Below are 21,643 nucleotides of genomic sequence, written 5' to 3'. Positions count from 1 at the left end.
TATGACCCCTTTCACACTGGGGTGTTTTTCAGGCGCTTTAGCGTTAATCCCAATGTGAAAGCCCAAGTGCTTTAAGAGCCCTTTCACACTGCCAGCGCCCGAAAAACACTCGGAAAGCGCCGCTTAAACTAGCGGCGCTTTACCAGCCTTTTTCGAGCACTTGTAGGGCACTTTTAACCCCTGCTAGTGGCCAAATAAAGGGTTAAAAGCACCCACAAAGCGCTGCTGCCAAAATTGCTTTGTAGGAGCTTTTTTGCAACAGCGGGTTTTGCAGGTGCTTCCCATTGATTTCAATGGGAAGGGGCGCTTTAGGAGCGCTACAAAGAAGCTGCTTGCAGGACTTTTTTTGGACGCCCTACCAGCACAGAGCCTCAGTGTGAAAGCACTCAGGCTTTCACATTGGGATTGCAGTTGCGGCTTCTTTCAGGCGCTTTACAGGTGCTTTTTTTTTTTTTTTAAGCTAAAGTGCCTGAAAAACGCCCCAGTGTGAAAGCACTTGGGCTTTCACATTGGGATTGCAGTTGCGGCTTCTTTCAAGCACTTTACAGGCACTTTTTTTTTTAACGCTAAAACGCCTGAAAAACGCCCCAGTGTGAAAGGGGTCTATAGCCCTATATAAGTCTGAAAGATGATGGGAGTTAGGCCCCTTTCACACTGAGGCGCTTTGCAGGTGCTAGAGTGCTAAAAATAGCGCCTGCAAAGCACCTTCAAGCAGCTGCTGCTGTATCTCCAGTGTAAAAGCCCGAGGGCTTTCACACTGGAGCGGTGTGCTTGCAGGACGCTGAAAAATGTCCTGCAAGCCGCATCTTTGGAGCGCTGTAGGAGTGGTATATTTACCGCTCCTAAAACGCCCCTTCCCATTGAAAACAATGGGGCAGCGCTCCAAACCCGCCTGCAAAGCGGCGCATTGCGGGCGGTTTTAACCCTTTTTCGGCCGCTAGCGGGGGTAAAACTGCCCCGCTAGCGGCCGAAAAGCGCCGCTAAAACGACAGTAACGCGGCGCTAAATATAGCGCTGCTTTACCGCCAGCGTGCCCAGCGCCTCAGTGTGAAAGTAGCCTTACAGTGGATCATTGCAGGATTTTTTCAGTTCACACCAGTGCGCTGTGCAATATCTTATATATATAAAGTATGTGAATTTGTACCACATTGCAGTACTACAGATTGTATGGCTGAATTTGCAATGCATTTGGACAAAACGCAGACAGGACCGTTTTTTGGTCCACACCAGCATCGGCACACCCAATGCGATCTGATTCCTGTCCTAATTGACAGTTCACACTGTGATATAAAAGTAATCCTTTTGCATTACACACTCTAACCCATGTGACAAAGTTCAGGCCTCATTACTCATGCTCCTGCCATTTTATTGTGGAATGGAGGTTATCTAATCTCAACTGCACAGAAGTGTAAAACTTTACTTGAGCCCCAGGCATGGAAGTTGTTAGGTGAAAGACCTCGGGCACCCTTGTGCACCCAGGGGAAGTAGGCAGCATGTAAAGGAAACCATGTCAAGCAGTGGGTGTGGCCAAAATATTCTAATAGTGGGAGAGACTTAAAAGGTCATGATTGAACAAAACCTGAGCATATGTCTTATTTACACAGCACGTGTCACAGTCCTTGCACCTACAAAATATGCTGTCATGTATTAACATCAGTAGAATTATTTTAAACAATTAAACATTTAATAGTATAGACAGAGAACAAACCCTTTGTTTAGTCCATCTTAAAAAAAAAACTCAATTAAAACAGTTGCTGACTACTTAACAACCTGCCTGCAAGCAATACTAAAATAAACACTTTTATCAAGTGTATGTAATGTACAATATAGAAAAGAGTGCAGGGATTAGGAGTATGCACTGTATGTAATGTACAATATAACATAAAAAAGTGCAGGTTTTAGGAGTAGATGTAGTATGTACTGAGTGTAAGGATTAGGAATGTGTAAGGCCCAGAGTACTGGGGTTAAGTATGTGTATTCATAGAGCCAGCAACGTGAATGCTTCTCATCATTCAACTTAATTTAAGCACTACAGTGATTGCAACAATAGCATTTCACGTTGTTGCAACCACTATAGTGCTTAAATAAAGTTGAATAACGAGAAGCATCTGTGTTGCCACCTCTTTGAAGCTATAGATTTTTATTGGACGTGACAGCCTGAGCACCAACACTCAGTTCATATTTTCCAACATTGCGGTAGAGCTTGGGTGAGTTATAAGTGTGTGTATTGCAGAAAGCGTAGGGGTTAAGAGTATGTAACGCATATTGTGTAGAGGTCAGGAGTCCTTAAGCCGGAGAGTGAGGGTCAAGAGTATGTATTGTACAAGGGTCAGGAGAACTTAACACACCGTAGTTACGTTGGTAGTGAAGTGCTTCTTCGGCTTAATAGCAGTCACCCTGGAGTACCTGTATGTAGCCTTAAATATTTTACAGAGCAAGAAATCTCAATGCTCTCTACTATGCCAATAATTGGTTCATTCCCTTCTGCCTACTACTTGTATTGATCCCAAATTTTGGATAATGTTAAATCAGCCAAAATTGTATAGATTTTTATTTCTGAATTTCAGTGTTATTTTGGGTTATTTGTATAAAGCCAAAAGACCTGTGGGAAAAAAGGGACCAACTGCTGCTTAAAAGGCTGACATCTGCTTTTGCCTTACAGTGCCTTGACAAATTATTCATACCCCTTACATTTTTCACATTTTGTCATATTACAACAAAATTTATTGGGATTTTATGTAATAGACCAACACAAAGTGGCACACAATTGTAAAGTGGAAGGGAAATGATAAATGGTTTTCAAAGTTTTTTTTATAAATAAATATCTGAAAAGTGTGACGTGCATTTGTAATCAGTCTCAAGTTAATATTTCGTAGAACCACCTTTCGCTGCAATTACAGCTGCAAGTCTTTTTGGGTATGTCTCTACCAGTTTTGCACATCTAGAGAGTGAAATTTTTGCATTCTGTTTTTGCAAAATAGCTCAAGCTCTGTCAGATTGGATGGAGAGCATCTGTGAACAGCAATTTTCATGTCTTGCCACAAATTCTCAACTGGACTTTGACTGAGCCATTCTAACACATGAATATGCTTTGATATAAACCATTCCATTGTAGCTCTGACTGTATGTTTAGAGTCGTTGTCCTGCCAGAAGGTGAATCTCCACTAGTCTCAAGACTTTTGCAGACTAACAGGTTTTCTTCTACGATTGCCCTGTATTTGGTTCCATCCATTTCTCATCCACTCTGACCAGCTTCCCTATCCCCACTGAAGAAAAGAATCTCCACAAAATGATGCTGCCACCATCATGTTTCTCGGTGGAAATGGTGTGTTGAGGTTGATGTACAGTGTTAGTTTTCCTCCATACAAAGCATTTTGCTTTTAGGCCAACATTTTCAATTTTGGTCTCATCTGACCAGAGCACCTTCTTCCACGTTTGCTGTGTCCCCCAAATCTCTTCTCGCAAACTGCAAATGGGAATTCTTATGGCTTTCTTTCAACAATGGCTTTCTTCTTGCCATTCTCTATATCTTGGTCTATCACATAAAATACATTTACGTTTTCAGTTGTAACATGACAAAAAGGAGAACATTTCAAGATGTATGAATACTTTTTCAAGGCACTGTATCACCCTTAGCTTAGGCAAATCCTTTATTGGTGAGTCTTCCTATATATACCACAGTAATTGCACACGATACTCACACCCCAGATGATGTCCGCTGGTTGAAATGCATTGAGTGACATTCATGGCAATCGCTTTTTACCTCCCAAAGAACAAGCTTGTTTTTATCTGAAATCCTACGTGTGAACCCCTCTTTTTTAAAATAAAAGATCTTCCGGAATTACACTATGTGTATTCATTTGTTTTTCATGTTCAATGTTAATGGAATGATCTAACATTTGCTGCATAATTTGGAGTCCGTCTGTTTGAAGTGTGATCATCCGTTCCTTGGGGTCTACCTCTCACCCACTGCTCCATCCACAGATTACTTAATTGAGACAAATCCCTCAACATGCCTGTTTGACCCATCTGCTACATGGTACATGGTACATGTGTCCACCCCATCTGGTAAGCGTGCCAACCTTACTTCCCTTGACTGCACTTCATGATCAAGCTTTTTTCAAGATTCACTACTATTTGCTCACTATTGTTGACTTTTATTCACACCATTATGGTTCACCTAATCAAGATGGACTAATATGCTATGTTATTATCCTTTTTATTTTTACTTATCAAGTGTTTTATTTCTCCTGTTGCACTGCTATTTGAGTGCTACACTATTGTTTTTTTATTCTGTGTCTTACTTTGTGTATAGTGGAGCACTGGCTCCTCATCCTTTTTCCTATGCACAATTTTTTCCCATTTATCACCCTTAGCTTGACTACCAGTACCACCGGGTCATTTCCTGCTCTATAATACTGTAAGGATGGGAAGAGTCAACCTTTAAGTTTATACTCTTCTTATTATACTAGAATCTGCTTGCATAGATATATATATTTGAGAAAGGTTATTGGAAACAGCTTTACATGCGATGCTTTGCAAGTTTCTTTTGAGGTGCAAATTTGCGAAAAACAGGACGTGCTTGCATTTGCAGCTGACATTTAAGTTTTGCATACTTAGAACATTTAGGGCTTAGTGAAACATTGGCCTGCGGTTTTATGTTCAAAATATGATAACAGCTTAAGGTTATAAAACATATATATATATTTATTTATTAGGGACTTTTCTCTAATCAGAAATCCCCTAAAAATTTTGCTTATTGTATGAATAACATAGATGTGGATGTATATGATTGGTTGCCCAAGGGGCCTACCCCCTTGTGCTTTGTGCAATTTGATTGGTTGACCAAGGGGCCTACCGCCTTGTGTGATGTCTAAGTGTATATATTCTGTATTGAGGAAATAAAGAATTGTATTCATGATAAGCCATACATGTGCATAGTGTCTTGACTGCCCAACTGGTTGAGGGGGCGTTCCATTGACCACTAAAGTCCAGCTCGAGCAGAACCAGAGGGGCGCACCTTACAAACACTACCTTGATTAAAGTCTAGTTCACTCATTCTTAAAAAAGTTTTGCTGATCTACAACTGATCAATGTTTTCCGAAGTTCACTCATACAGTATCTTCCCAACACACACCTCTGTTGGTTATGTGATGGGTGACAAAGGGGTTTTGTGTGACCCCCAAAACTTTGCACTTTCTTTTGCGATGTGTTTTTTTCTGCAATAAAAGCTTTGGACAACATATGAAGATCCATAGTGTGCTGGCGAATATGTGCATTTATCTGTGATGTATCCAGTATCCAGCTACTGATGAGCCCTGTTCCAGGAAAGTGTGCAATGAGAATATACAGTAGACAAGATGTGATGGGTGGCCTTCATGAGCCAGCAAGAAGATGAGGTTAGAGGAGGGCTAGAGATGTACCTTCCATGCCCTGGTTTGTATCTGCATAATTAGGAAATCTATTTCCAGGTTTCCCTTTCATTCATAGGAATGTAAAGATTATATCCAGTAGACAGATTGTAACCAATGCTTTGCTTTGAAGGGTATTTTTGCAAAGCATAAGCTAAATGTATGTTTTTAAGGTAACCCTTTTACATAAGGCATGACTATATTTGGCTGTATTGGTCCTTCAGAACACTATAATGCTCAGAGAATCAACTGAACACATTTTTTTTTAACCTGGGCACCTTCAATGCAACTACATTTTTCAGAAAACAGGTTAGCTTGGCTTAGTGGAGTCATGAGTTTTTTACTGCAATAGATGTGTGCATATAGTTTTTGAAGGGTGGGAGTGATGCTAGAAACCTAACATTGCATTCAGCATAAATAAAATGTCATGTAGAACAGCTGAAGAGGTTATATCAAGATATGGATTTGACATTTTTTGCCATTTACTCTTCTGTTCTTTTTGAAAATGTACATCTAGCTGCTTGTACCAACCCTGTAGAGACCTGTAAATTTTTCAGTCCTCTCAGGCTTATTTCTCATTATATGAGTGCTGTAAAATGATACAGCATGTAAATATCACAACTTCAGGGCTCTGTTACTGAATATCATTGCTACATTCTGCTGTGGATATGGATAGCTGGATGACAGCACAGCCTTTTCTGATGCAGTTAGTGATAAAATTGCAAATCAACTGTCATCCTAAAATACAGTATAAGAAATATAAAATAATGTATCCTTCTTATGTGGGTGGTTATTATATAATAAAGAGCATTTTGCAGATTAAGTTAACAAAGTGTTATCTTTAGTGTTTTGTGTTGCTTGTAAATTATCTTGCATACTACAATAAACCAAATACTGTGTACCTGCTATGAATTCTTTATGTATGACTTACTTAGAAATGAATATATGCTACAGTATCGATCTTGCATATTCACAAATATCTTGCAAGAATAATACATAGATGCTAACTATATCAAAAATATCACAACACGAATGAAAAAATAATATAAGCACAAATGTTATGAACCTTGTGAGCTGCTATGTACACTGAATTAATACTGTGAGCTGCTAGCACCTAACACATTCCCATATATTCATGTGTGATAAAACATCAAACCATAATGTGCCATGCTATCCTGAATTATTAACTTATACTAAACACCACATTAAAGAATCTCCTAACCTCCAAAAATAAATAAATAAAAACAAATATTCAGTGTATATATATGCACAATTGCGATGCTGTATCTTAATGGTTTAAAGCCCAAGAACATGAAGTGTCTATAAACCACAAAGCAAATGAAGTCCTTGAAACTCAAATAATAAATCTGTGCAGTCCAAAAGTTATAATGAATTTCTTCACACATATACTATATATCTTCTCTTAATTTCCCCATATAATGCTCATGATCCAATAATCAATGTGCTCCTCCTCCACTGCGGGTGCTGTCACCTGGATTCAAAAAGCACTTATGTCCCTCAAGGACACAGTTACAGTGAGGGAAACAAAGTATTTGATCCCCTGCTGATTTTGTATGTTTGCCCACTGATGAAGAAATGATCCGTCTTTAATTTTAATGGTAGGTTTATTTTAACAGTGAGAGAAAATATAATAACAAACATATACAGAAAAACGCATTTCAGAAAAGTTATGAATTGATTCGAATTTTAATGAGTGAAATAAGTATTTGACCCCTTCACAAAACATGACTTAATACTTGGTGGTGATACACTTGTTGGCAATCACAATGGTCAGACATTTCTTGTAGTTGATTGGCCACCGGGTTTGCACACATCTCAGGAGGGATTTTGTCCCACTCCTCTTTAAGACTGACATTTGGTAACTCGAACCTTTATTAAAATTATTTAGGTCTGGAGACTGGCTAGGTTACTCCAGGACCTTGATGTTCTTTTTGCCACGTGTTTTGGGTCATTGTCATGCTGGAATACCCATCCAAGACTCATTTTCAATGCCCTGGCTGAGGGAAGGAGGTTCTCACCCAAGATTTGACGGTTCATGGCCTTGCCCATCATTCCTTAGATGCAGTGAAGTTGTCCTGTCCCCTTAGCAGAAAAAACACAGCATAATGTTTCCATGTTTGATGGTGGGGATGGTGTTCTTGGGGTCATAGGCAGCATTCCTCCTCCTCCAAACATCCTCTGAATAATTCAGATATTCATTCATGTTTCAAATTTCAGATGACCTGTACGTAGTGTGTTACCAATTCTTTTCTTGGCGACTATGGTCCCAGCTGCCTTGAGATCATTAAAAAGATTCTCCTGTGTAATTCTGGACTGATTCCTCATCATTCTCATGATCATTGAAACTCCATGAGGTGAGACCCCTCATGGAGCCCCAGACCGAGGGAAATTGGTAATGGTCTTGTAGCCCATTCCAGCCTTGTGTAGGTCTACAATCTTGTCCCTGACATTCTTAGACAGCTCTTTGGTCTCGTTCATGGTGGAGAGATTGGAATCTGATTGATTGCTTCTGTAAACAGTTGTCTCTTATAGAGGTAACAATCTGGTATTAGGAGCACTCCCTTTAAGAGTGCTCCTAATCTCAGCTCGTTACCTGTATAGAAGACTTCTGGGAGCCAGGAATCTTGCCGATTGATAGGGATCAAATACTTATTTAACTCATTAAAATACAAATAAATGTATAACTTTTTTGAAATGCGTTTTTCTGGATATTTTTGTTGTTATTCTGTCTCTCACTGTTAAAATAAACCTTTCATTAAAATTATAGACTAATCATTTCTTTGTCAGTGGGCAAACAGACAAAATCAGCAGGGGAACAAATACTTTTTCCCTCACTGTAGATGTATAAATGGATGAGGTCCTCCACCTGTCCTTCTTCCCCTCAACTCCAGTATATACTGTACAGCTAAAATCTTTCTTTTTGTTTTGGGTAGAATAGGAAAAGGGTTAAAACCCCTGCCAGGTTATTTGCCTGTGTACCATTAGGAAAAATTGTGGTTCACTTCCAGTCCCAGAGACATGGGAGGATGTAAAGATTTTCATACATGGCTCTAATTGCGGATTCAACAGAAAATCCAAGCAGTGGGTGGCCCTGTCAACACCCCCAACTAAGGCAGCATACATTTTTTTCAAAGGAGCCAGGTGCAAAACTCTCAGAAGATCAGTGTCTGCATCCAATCAAATATGTTCTCTCTTTAGGTATTCGTATAGCCATGGGTGTCGGCTGTAAGAATGCAATAGCTGCATACATGCATGTATATGACTAGCCTTGGAGAAAATCACCCAAAGTGTTTGGAAGATTTCCCTCAACTTCTTGTTCTGGGGATAATGTTAAAATGTTGGATTTTCTCTTACTTCTCATGGCAAAAGTCACAAGGGTGAATAACCTGGTAAATCTTTCCAATGGGGACAGAGACAACCATAAAAGTTAGAAAAAGGATCTAACCCTTTACCATGATATCCAAAACAAAAAAAAAGGTTTTCCCTAGACAGACTTTTAAAGCTCAGCTACCCCCTCACCCCATTTTAGCTGTTTCCCAAAACATGGCACACCTTGATTTAGAATTGTGTACTTATGCTATGGCTGGTATCATAGCTGATCACATGTGCAGAACCATGACAATTGCAGATTAAACAGATTGCTTGGCTGTAAAGGATAGAAGGGTGTGGTCTCACTTTAAGGTGCCATAATCCTAAAGGTTCACAAATATTTCCCATCAAGGACCATAACTGATTAACTAGTTTTGGACAGTGGAAGTGCTACAAAAGTCCAAAGAAACTTCATGGAAGTACAGAGGATGTGTGTAGTACATTCTGTCCGCCACACAGCGCTGCCCCCACAGTTGCTGTGTATACACAGCAGCTATAGCAGATGCTATTGTAAAAAAAAGAAACATCTGACACTGTTTATAAACACTGTTCAGAAGTGAGATTACACGATTACAAAGCCGCATTTCAGTCTGACTGTGGGGGCGACTTGAAAAACATCTGTGCAGATTCATGCACTGATGTCTATTAAAGTCGCCCCCAAAGTCACCAAAAATAGTGCAGGAACTACTTTTGGAAATCGGGGCAGCGCCGCAAAGTTGGCAATGCACCGATTGGGACAGTGCCATTCCCGGCAAAAGGCTGTAATTTCACATGCGATTTGACCTAACAAATTGCATGTCAAATCGCTCTGGTGTGGTGGGCTTAGGGATACAAAGTAACATTCTTACTTTTGTATCTTCTCTGTTTACTTTACCTTTACTGTGACATCCTTAGAGCTGTTTACGCAGCTAAGGTAGTTTATTCCTAAATAACCAGTCATGAGATTTAGATAACAACAAATTGTACTATTAAAATTTTATGTTTCAGCACGGTGGAAAAACATTAAGGTTTCATAAATAATTGCTAGACATTAAATATGGATCTTAATTAAAATGTTGATGTAGTATATAAAAAAATTACACCACATTCCCCTTTATACAGCAAATGTAGGTTACATTTTGATTATGTGATACAGAAATGCTCAAATACTAATATACTTCATCAATATAATGCACAGGTAGATAGCGACATTTCATTCATCTAGAGAAACAAATCTACATGAGATAAAATGTCAACTTTAGTTTACCAGAACAGTTTCTACAGTTTCAGAAACAGGACATTAAGACACATAATTTATAAACTATGTTAGAGTTTTTCTGGAATAGAAAAATTACATTTTATAATTTCTCTAATTTTGATCTACTGTATGAGACCAGATTCCAATTAGGCTCAGAGACAAATGTCACATTAACTTGTAACTTTCCCAAGAGACAGAAAATTAATTAATTTGGTCTGCAAGCAAGTTGTGGAAAGTTAAGTAAAGACAAGGACCCCTTTAGTCTCTGAACAATGGGGTTTCTGGTATTTACACAACGCCTGGAACCAAAGAGCAACTGATCAATGTTTACAAGGGCCTCCAGGTCTCACAAATGTGTATTGTCGAAGAAATATTGTCTGTTTGCCAAGGTGGTCATTGCTTTCAAGCTGAGGGTCTCTGTGAGAACTTGTCAATCAGTCAACATGGAAAAGGTTCTATATTCCAATGCTATGTAGACAAAATAAGTCAAAACCACATGCAATTTTGTACAACCATTAAGTCTTAAAATTTGCAGACATTTTACCATGTACTGTATATAGATCCATAAAAGAACTTTGTCATGATTATGTGTATGTTTGTAGATGGCTGCAACCTTAATAGTAAAAAATATGTGCATTGCATCATTTGAGAAGAAAAAACAATTGACACTATTGGGGCTCATTTATTTTTGGTAAAGACCGCATAAAAAGTAATATCACTGTATTATATATATATATATATATATATATATATATATATATACACACACACACACACACCCCTACATACACATACACACACACACTAATATATGAAAAGACATGGTTATGATGAAATATATTTTCTTAAAAGGAAGCTATATTCTTATCATATTTTTGGTTTGAGTATTCATTATCAATATTGCTTGAAATGTGTTATAATGTAGCCATACTCAAATTGTATTTTTAAGCGTGCAAGTTATATTTATGTGTATCATCAATATTTTCACTATGTCTGAAAGTTCACCTCTCTGTAGTTAGAAGTTTCTATTAAAAATACTGCTACACTAAAAGAGTAACGCTCATTAATTAGAAATCATCAGACCCTCAATAACATTTTATATTTTTAGATAAACATAATTGTATCGCTATAGGAAAATATTAATATATACTGAAACAGATTAGTTACTACAAAATATATATATACATATATATATATATATATATATATATATATATACACCCAGGCTTCATCATAATTACTTTTTTTAAGTTAAAATCTTATTGTGTGCTTCAGTAAGACAGGAAATCTTACAGGAAGGAAATAATGATCCTGTCAGGGCTGGCTTAGCCCTTCCTCCTCTGGGCTGGCTGCTCAGCTGTCGGCTAATTGCCAGCTCTCTTCTCTCTCTTCAGTTACCAGCTGTTCCCGATGATACTCATCTGGCCTGCCTATATATAAGTCTTCCAGCTCATTTCTCCTTTGCCTTCACGTTTGGTCACATCACTAGGAACCATCTCCTGCTGTTTCAAGACTGGCTTGCTACATCCCTCCTGGCTTCCATCCTGCTTGCAGTTGCTCTCCTTGGATCCCTGATGTCTGGACTGGCTGAATACCCGATCTGGCTACTGGACTCTGGCTTGCTTGACTACGCTTTTTCCTATTTATCTTTTTATTTTTATTAATAAACAAGTGTGATTAGATTGTACTTCTGTCTCTGTCTGTTTCATGGTTCCTGACAGATCCAAAACTCAGAGGTGCGTCCAATAGTACTGAACAAACAGAGCAGAATAAATCGGTGTATTGCAAGTACAGAAACGGTAAATGAAGACAAAGCTTTACAGGCATGTAATAAAAGGGTGGCAACTAGAACAAAAATATCTATCAGGGGAAACCCCCTTAATATAAAAGCTTGCTGTATGCTGTGTAGACATGAGATTATGATACCTCTTAAGGAAGGTCTTGCTTACATACTTAGTATTTTCCAAGGTAGAACATAGAGACAGAAAAGTCGGTAGCACTCCAAATTGCTAGCAGGCTATTTGCCAACTGACACACATCAAGTAGTACGTCAATACAATATTGTTCTCCAGTAGAATAATTTAAGGAAGCACATGGAGGACACATGGTTGTAGCAGTTCTGGAATATTGGAGATCATGCCAATAATACCATGTTTTGTGGTGCTGCTCCTCCTTGCATCTCATAGTTGCCATTAAACCTTCTATTACAGCAATTTTGCTCACCACAGAGATCCATTGGGCCACCGTTGGGGACTCTCAGCATTTCTATTTTTGAGGGATACATATTTATGCTGCATTCAGTAAGTGTATCAAAAGAGATCTCTTGTATCTACGCCACAAGAGCGGAGTTAAGTGAAGTAGGCATGTTTCTGGCCTGTTCTCTAAGCCCTTGTACACACGATCGGAGATTCCGACGGAATGTGTCTGATCGGAGTGTTTTGTTGGATATTCCGACTGTGTGTGGTCTGCACCGGACTGTTTCCGCCGGAATATCCGTCGGACCAAATTTTCCAATTTGCCGGAAATATTTTCCAACAAAATGCTCCGATCAGACATACTCCGATCATGTGTAGAGAATTCCGATCGGTCAAAGTGCCACGCATGCTCAGATCAAATTCCTACATCAAAGCTATTGGCTACTAGCCTGAACATAGTCCCGTCGTAACAAAATAACGTCATCACGTTCTGAACGATCGGACATTCCGACAACTTCGTCCGACCGTGTGCATACAACAGTTTCAGACAAAACCCGTCGGACAAAATCTGACGGATTTGGTTGTCGGAATCTCCGACCGTGTGTACAAGGGCTAACTGTATATCAGTCAACTGGAAGACCAGATGTCAAATTCAATCCCAGAAGGGGTGAATACGAGGCCACGTCCAGAAAATGTGTTGCATGGTAATATTAACTTGTTGGCAATGCCAACACATTGGGGACTCTCAGCATTTCTATTTTTGAGGGATACATATTTATGCGGCATTCAGTAAGTGTATCAAAAGAGATCTCTTGTATCTACGCCACAAGAGCGGAGTTAAGTGAAGTAGGCATGTTTCTGGCCTGTTCTCTAAGCCCTTGTACACACGATCGGAGATTCCGACGGAATGTGTCTGATCGGAGCGTTTTGTTGGATATTCCGACTGTGTGTGGTCTGCATCGGACTGTTTCCGCCGGAATATCCGTCGGACCAAATTTTCCAACTTGCCGGAAATATTTTCAGACAAAATGCTCCGATCGGACATACTCTGATCATGTGTAGAGAATTCCGATCGGTCAAAGTGCCACGCATGCTCAGATAAAATTCCTACATCAAAGCTATTGGCTACTAGCCTGAACATAGTCCCGTCGTAACGAAATAACGTCATCACGTTCTGAACGATCGGACATTCCGACAACTTCGTCCGACCGTGTGTATACAACAGTTTCGGACAAAATCCGTCGGACAAAATCTGACGGATTTGGTTGTCGGAATCTCCGACCGTGTGTACAAGGGCTAAGTGTATATCAGTCAACTGGAAGACCAGATGTCAAATTCAATCCCAGAAGGGGCGAATACGAGGCCATGTCCAGAAAATGTGTTGCATGGTAATATTAACTTGTTGGCAATGCCAACACATTGGTGAGACTGCAGGGTAGATCCTGTTAAACAGGGTAGGTACCCTGTACCATCAGAACTTTATGTCCCGATTGTTGAAGTCTACTAGCTAAAGAGGAGCGATGGTCAAGGTACAGGATATGGTCTCGCTGTTTATAAGAGAATGTCAAATCTAAGTCCCATTCCCATTTCCATATAAAGGGTGGCCCATAGCATTCTGAATGTTTAGACAGGATAAAGTTTTGGAGAGGGCATGGCATAGGTCCAGACAGTAATCCTCAAAAGTAGTGATCAGGCCTCTTGGGAAAGCCCTCCAGTAGTCTAAAGGGGGCTAGCAGAATATCTTTAGCAATTTACTGTGAATCAAATTTCAGTGTTTATGTCATATCTCAGTTCCACTGTTTGTAAGTGACTTCTGTAAAATATGAATGTATTTGTTCTATAGTCTGCAGTCCATACTTGCACCCTATTTTATTGTGTTAACCAAAGAATTTCTGCATGGGCAAAGATTTTTTTTTAAGTAATTAGTCAGTTTAATTATTTTTATAAATTATTTTTGTATTGGAAGCATTGTTGTTCATTGATCGATTAAATGGATTAATTAAATAGATTTCTTATTTTTGCCCCCTCACTTTAATATCATTTAGAGTCATCAGCAGCCACAACATTTCCCTAACATGTGAAGCACAGAAGAAAATCCACTGGTGTATGACAGAAGAGTTTATTTTCCCACTGAAGACCTACTCAGCTCATACATGCAAAGAAGGAGTAGTGAAATGTGCACACACAACTGTTGTTTTATTTTTTTATTTGAATGAATGTTAGAGCCATTTTTTTCTGCATTTTTAACCTTACAGTTATTTCATGTAGTTAGTTTACATACATACAAACAAAATTAATTCACATTCTTGGCTTAGGGATCATGTATAACCTTCAAAAGATTAAATATTTTCTGAAAGTAGAGGACCAGTAGAATAAAAAAAAAGGGGGCAGTTTCAAATTTTTATGTCACATGATGTTTGCATTTTTTTTTAATTAAACCTATACTTTCAACAAAAATAAACATATGCTAAGTTAAGTGCATGCAAACAATAAAAATCCCATTCTTTTGTAAAATATAAAAGATGGTATCAAATATGTTAGGCTTAAAAATTGCGTATGCCCAAAAACATCAACAAACTACAATACAAAAATGTTTACATAGTTGACAGGTTGAAAATCTCCAGAGCTCATCAGTTTAGAGTTCATTGTAAATAACTGGTTTTAGACTGAATCCGGTCATTTTGGCATATACAGTGATACCCAATATGTGTTTCACAGTCAGCATTTGTTTGTACATGTGTACTAGGTGCACATATCTTTACATCTGTGCGTACACAGGGGGGCTATGGTTCTTTAACCACTCAAGGACAAAAGCTCGTTTTGAGATTTGGTATTTACCAGTTTAAAAAGTATTTTTTGCTACAAAATGACTTTGAACCCCCAAACATTGTATATTTTTTTTCTAACACCCTAGAAAATAAAATGGCTGTTGTTGCAATACTGTGTCACACCATATTTTTGCAGAGGTCTTACAAGCACACTTTTTTGGAACAAATACACTTTTTTGAATTAAAAAAATAAGACAACAGTAAAGTTAGCCCAATATTGTTTTAAATGTTTTAATTTATATTATGAAAGATGATGTTACACCGAGTAAATTGATACCCAACATGTCACGCTTCAAAATTGCGCCAGGTTATGGAATGGCAAACTTTTACCCTTAAAAATCTCCATAGGTGATGTTTAAAAAAATTTACAGGTTGCATGTTTTGAGTTGCAGAGAACGTCTAGGGCTAGAATTATTGCTTTCACTCTATTGATCATGGCGATACCTCACATGTGTGGTTTGAACACCGTTTACATATGCAGGCACTACTCACGTAAGTGTTCACTTCTGTGCATGAGCTCGGCGGGACGGGGCGCGTTATTTTTTTTTTTTTGCACCGTTCTTAAAAAAAAATTGTGTCACTTTTATTCCTAATTCAAGGAATGTAAACATTCCTTGTAATAAAAAAAAAAAAAAAAGCATGACAGGACCTCTTAAATATGAGATCTCTGGTCAAAAAGGCATATCATATATCTCATATTTACACTAAAATGCAATAAAAAATAAAAATTGTAACTTGAAATTTGTTTTTTAAATGTCACTTTAAGAGCTATGGGGAGAAGTGATGTTTTGAGGTCTCTTCCGCCCTGCAATGGTATGGAGCTAGGTGGAAGCCATCTTCCCCTCACTCAGCTCCATACCACACACGGAGAAGAACCTGATCGCCTCCGACTCTGCAGCGGCTCTGGTAAGGGGGTCCCTCTCCCGCCACCAATAAAAGTGATCTTGCGGCAAATCCGTCACAGAGACCACTTTTATCTGAAAAGCCGACCGCCCACTCTTGAAGAGGATACTGGGGTTATGGTAGCTAGCTGCTGCCATAACAACGATATTTCTCTTTAAACAGCCGACGTATACTGACTGTAGGCGGTCGGTAATTATTTTTAAAATGTTATTTTTTTTTTTACTTAATTGAATTGCTATCATAAGCAGGAAATAATAAAACATAAGGGGGGCTATGTGATAGCATAGTGCAGGTGACAGGTCCTCTTTATGGACACTTAAGAGGTCTATTAGACCCCCCAATATCTTTCCTGCTCTCTGCCTTAGTAGACAGAGTACAGACTGTACTCAATCCCCTGTTTACCTGGCCGCAGGCTGCTGCCATCTAACAGCTGAGAAGCCAGAATTTCTCAGAGCAGATCGCTTCCGGGTTCACACTATGGAGAAGAGGACTGGGTATTGGATCTCTCCTCTAGTAGCATCACCTGTCAACCTGATAGATTTTATTGTGGTCCCTGGCTTTCTGAAAGAGCCAAAGAACCACAATGGGGGGTCACTAGGGTGGCCCTGTTACAGCTTCCCTCATCACTTCTACATTGTAGACAGGAAGAAGCTGATCAGAATTAAAAAATGTTTACAGCTGCTACTGCAACCATAACATTGTTTAACCCTTTTAAGCCCCTGATGATGCACTTTGAGTGACAAAACGTTGGGCAGAGCCTGGCTTAACGTGGGATCTGGACAGACTGCACTACAACGACTATCACTGAAGCGCTGGACGCCTCAGTTGTTTGCCCGTTTTAATCAACTTACATGTGAGTGGAATTGTTTTTCCTTAATAAATTGGGCATCGTTTCTTAAGATATTTGCGCAATGAGTATTGTTATTTTTCTCTATCCACATGACTGCTGAACTGCATGGGAATCTAAATATCTGTTCATGATTGGAGAGATTTCTGGTTCCAGCGTACTGCTTGTGAGGAGTAGTGGAGCAGAGTGGTTTTTCTATTTGTGCATTATCGTTGCACTGATGGTAAGGGTCTGTCGTGTTGGGTGACGGTGATGGGACCCCTACTATCCTTATCTCTGCTGAATGAGGTGGAGGGAGATCTGTTGTGGATTCACTTCATTTTCAGTACCTGTTTTGGACTTTTACACATGAATGTGTTACTTTAAATGTGTTTATATATAATTGTTTTGCTTTGTGCACCGCATTTTCTTTAACCCTTTTAAGGCCATGATGTGCAGTACATGTCACTAGTCATAAAAGGGTAATCCACAATCCCACCATCTTCCTCCCTACCAGCTCCCGTTGTGATGACCGGTCTCCCAAAATGACTCTTCTTGTCTGTCTTCAGCTTGATTTGTCACCACCCTGCTTGTCGAAGTCATCAAGCACAGTGCAGGAACAGCATCTATGTGATCAGACTAAGCCCTTGTACACACGGTCGGAGATTCCATCGGAATGTTTCCTATCGGATCATTTTGTCGGATATTCCGACTGTGTGTGGTCTGCATCGGACTGTTTCCGTCGGAATATCCGACGGACCAATTTTTCCAACTTTCCGGTAAAATTTTCCAACAAAATGCTCCGATCGGACATACTCTAGACCAAAGCTATTGGCTACTAGCCTAAACGTAGTCCCGTCGTAACGAAATAACGTCATTACGTTATGTACAATCGGATTTTCTGACAAATTAGTCCGACCGTGTGTATGCAACATCAATTCCGGACCTCTTCCAGAATTAATCCGTCGGAATTACTCAGACGGATTTGGTTGTCGGAATCTCCGACCGTGTGTACGAGGGCTCAGACATCGCCACTGGGAGGAATGCCTGCCCATACTGCAGGGCCAGAACTTTTGAAGGACTGTGGATTAAGGTAAGTGTTACGTTGTGTTATCACACCCACCAGTCAAATGAGGAGCAATTATATTTATTTTGAACTGCCTGCAGTTAGGCTTTAATAAATCAGCCAATCTGTCATTTCTGACATTAGCCTGTGTATGCACTTGACTCATACATCATCACTATTCTGTGATATGTTTCAGGCAGACTTGCTGACAGGGCTAGCAAAGCCTTTCTTCTACAACACCATGAAAATCAATACACCAAGTAATTATTGTAGATGAATTTGAATAACCTGAACACAGTGTTTAATGGTTATCAATAATAAGTCTGTCAATCAGAAACATGTGTCTGCTCAATCAACAAAGTGATTTCTAACTATGTTTTAAAGATTAGCAAAAAGTTCTTTATCATTCCTGACTGATGCGTAAAATGTGTACTGTAAATACAGCAATTTATTGTCTAATATGTGCTTTAAAAGCATATAAACAAAATGTTAAAGTCAGTCACACTTCAAATTTTTTTTTTAACCTTTTTACATACCTCTTCCCTTTATATGTCTTCTAACCATTCACAGCGTCTTCTCACTCTGCTGGTGGGAAGGGGGGCATTTTTCCAGGACAGATTGGCACCCCACAGTCCTGTATTAAGGAAACTGGGCAAAATGACAGAGTGTCATCTTGCTCTGAAAAAGACCTCTGGTGCTGGACAGAGAAGTTTAAGGCAGTGCTGTGGCATAGAGAGGACAATTATTCACAGCATGTCTCTATGGATTCAAAAGCAATACCAGACCCATTTGGGGGGCAGCCAATGCAAAAATAAAAATTGTTTCATGTCCCCTACTCCTAAACTAAATCAGACCACATGCCCCTAACTCGGGGGGAGGGGGGATTTTGATGAGCACAAGGGCCTTATGCCCAAAATCCTGGCCACGTGATTGTGGGGATGTGGGGGATGGGCCTTACTGGAATCTGGAAGATGCCTTTGAGATAAGGGGTACCCCAGATATTTGCCCCCCCCCCATGCACGAGTAAGGGACCCATAGTACCCCTACTCATTCACAGACAAAAATTTCAATAGTAAATTAAACATTTGACAGTTGGTCAGGGGTTCATTCTACTGCAAGACAATAACCCAAAGCATACCTTTAGGGCAGGGCCTATCCTCACTGGGACCGATGGTCCCAAGCGACATTTTAAGAGGGGTGGCAGCCAGCAGTGACAAGTTGTACTCGTACACCGGCTGTCTCTCGAGATCTACCTGTGGGACAGCTGTGAAAAACTGCATCCAATTAGTGTGTAGCCCCTGCTGCCTGTGAAACAGTTTCATACTGAGCCGATATCGATGCTTGTCAAAGCCGCTGAGTGTGTGAAACTGTCATGTAATGTAACTGAATGCAGAGAGAGACCAGCTTTCAAAATTAAGTGGGACCCAGCAGCTATCAAACACCAGCCAATGGGATGGGGTCTGGGCGGGGCACTATGTGTATGTGACCTGCCCCCTTTCTTAAGCAGCCCAATCATTGGCTGGTGTCTGATAGCTGCTGGGTCCCACCCACCCTGGGTCCCACCCACCCCGGATCCTGCCCAACCCCCGACATCACTGCTGAATTTTGACAGCTGGTTCCTCTCTGCAACATTACATGACAGTGTCACACACAGTTTCACTAAGCGTCAGTATTAGCTCAGTGTGAAACTCCCTCTCCTCTGTCAGTGCCAATCAGTGGGATAGATGTGTAGCGCTAGTGATGCATGTTAATTGCAAAAGCCTGACCAAAATATGTCTGGAGACTACACAATCTACAAGCACAGTGATATATCACTCATGAAGAAGAATTCATATGATATATATAACTGAAAAAGATGAGTGTATAAATATTGGTGATGGAACCAAATGTGATACAGTGGTCACAGGAAATCGTATAAAAATATATATACACCGATGGAACAAAGATAATATGTGCAAAGAATAAATAGTCATGTGCTGACATGTGATCAGTCTACACACTGTGTGCAATGTATGTGATACAGTGATATTGGCGTGAGACAATAAGAAGCAAACCTCAATAATAAATATAAACCATGTAGGCATGCATCTAAAATATAGTGTTCATATTATAGACACAACTACTGCATATAGACAGGAGTATACCACTGAAGGTGAACAATCAACAATGCTAGTATACTACACACAGATAAATCAAACTATGCGAGTCCATGGGATTGTAACCCCATAGCAGACATGCAAAGTGATGTGAGAAGGTAATGTTTTCTATTTCGAGCAAATGTCTGATGATCTCTTAGATATTCACACATGATCACCAGTTGTAGCAACACCCGGGACATTGCCTCCCCCTTCTGGGGATAGGGGGATTCGGTACTCTTACCCTAGATGGTGGGCCCACATGCCAGCGGTGGTAAATCAATCAGGCATAAACAGGGATGCAGTAAGCATGGATAAAGCTCCAAAGGCGAGGTGCTCAGGCTCCTCCTTTGTTGACCAATGGGAATCCAAGACAAAGCTTACTGGCCACGATCCTCCAGATAATGGTGGTAATTTAAGGTGTAAAAAGGAGAAGAAACCTCCACATAGTGTAAATCCAAAATTATAGAATTTATTAAAATAAAAAGTCCAGTATCCAGACAGATGAGTACTATATAAAATAGTTAAATTGAACAAGTAAAAATGCACAGTAAAAATGGCTTGGCAGGCATAATAAACCTGTGTCAATTAGTAGCAATCAGTGCCACCTGCCACTGCCAATCAGTGCCACCTGCCACTTCCAGTGCCATATGCAACTGCCAGTCAGTGCCAATCAGTGCCACTTGCCAGTGCAAATCAGTTCCCCCATCAGTGCCAATCAGTACCACCAATCAATGCCACCTGCCACTACCAATCAGTGCCACCTATCAGTGCCAATCAGTGCCACCTGCCATTGTCACTCAGTGCCACCTGCCATTGCCAATCAGTGCCATCTGCCATTGTCAATCAGTGCCACCCATCAGTGTTTCCAATCAGTGCCACCTGTCAGTGCCAATCAGTGCTTACAATCAGTTTCACCTGTCAATGCCGCCTAATAGCAGTGTCAACCAATGCCACCTATCAGTACCAGTGCTTCCAATCAGTACCCACCAGTGCCACCTATCAGGGCCACCTATCAGTGCTGCCAATCAATGCCCATGAATGCCACCTATCAGCGCTCATAAGTGCTGCCATTCAGTGCCACTAAATGCTGCCAATCAGTGCTGCCTATTAGTGGCGATCAGTGCAGCCTATCAGTGTCACCGATCAGTGCCAATCAAGGCCCATCAGTGCTGCCTATCAGTGCCAATAAATGCCCATCAGTGCTGCCTATCAGTGGCAATCAGTGCTTTCTATTATTGCCAGTGCTGCCTATCAGTGCCAATCATTGCTGCCTTGCAGGGATTTTTGAGATAAACTCAGCAGACAGGCACATTGCTATAACTAATATAGAGAAGAGGCATTTAAAATGTCAGCAGATATTGAAAAGATTGTTTAGGACAAGCTGATCTCTTTAACATCCTTCCTAATGCTGTTGGAGAGGTTTCCACATTTTTGTATTATTTGTAGATTGCTTTGCTTTAGTCTTTCTCTCCAGTTCATCCCATTCCAGCGTCATGGGGTTTAAGACTTAAGACTGTGATGGCTGTTCCATGATTTGAAGTAAACTGTCTTGTTCTTTTCTTCCATGGCAGTTCTGGCATACCCAAGAGCAGGGCCGGCCCAATAATTAAATGCTGCCCCCTTCCCTTCTTCTATTGTCCCCAATCTAT

General features: G+C 40.1%; 1 protein-coding gene across 1 annotated transcript in view; it reads right to left on the bottom strand.

Annotated features, from left to right (window-relative positions):
- Positions 1 to 21,643, bottom strand: part of IL1RAPL2 (interleukin 1 receptor accessory protein like 2) — a 1,165,568-nt gene that overhangs the window by 725,018 nt on the left and 418,907 nt on the right. The window lies entirely within an intron of this gene.

The sequence above is a fragment of the Lithobates pipiens genome, unplaced genomic scaffold (assembly GCF_037356315.1).
Source record: "Lithobates pipiens isolate NorthernLeopardFrog02 unplaced genomic scaffold, aLitPip1_a1.2 Scaffold_1, whole genome shotgun sequence".
Classification (NCBI taxonomy): domain Eukaryota; kingdom Metazoa; phylum Chordata; class Amphibia; order Anura; family Ranidae; genus Lithobates; species Lithobates pipiens.
Note: the sequence above shows the minus strand (reverse complement) of the source record. Positions and strands in the feature narration are given on the sequence as shown.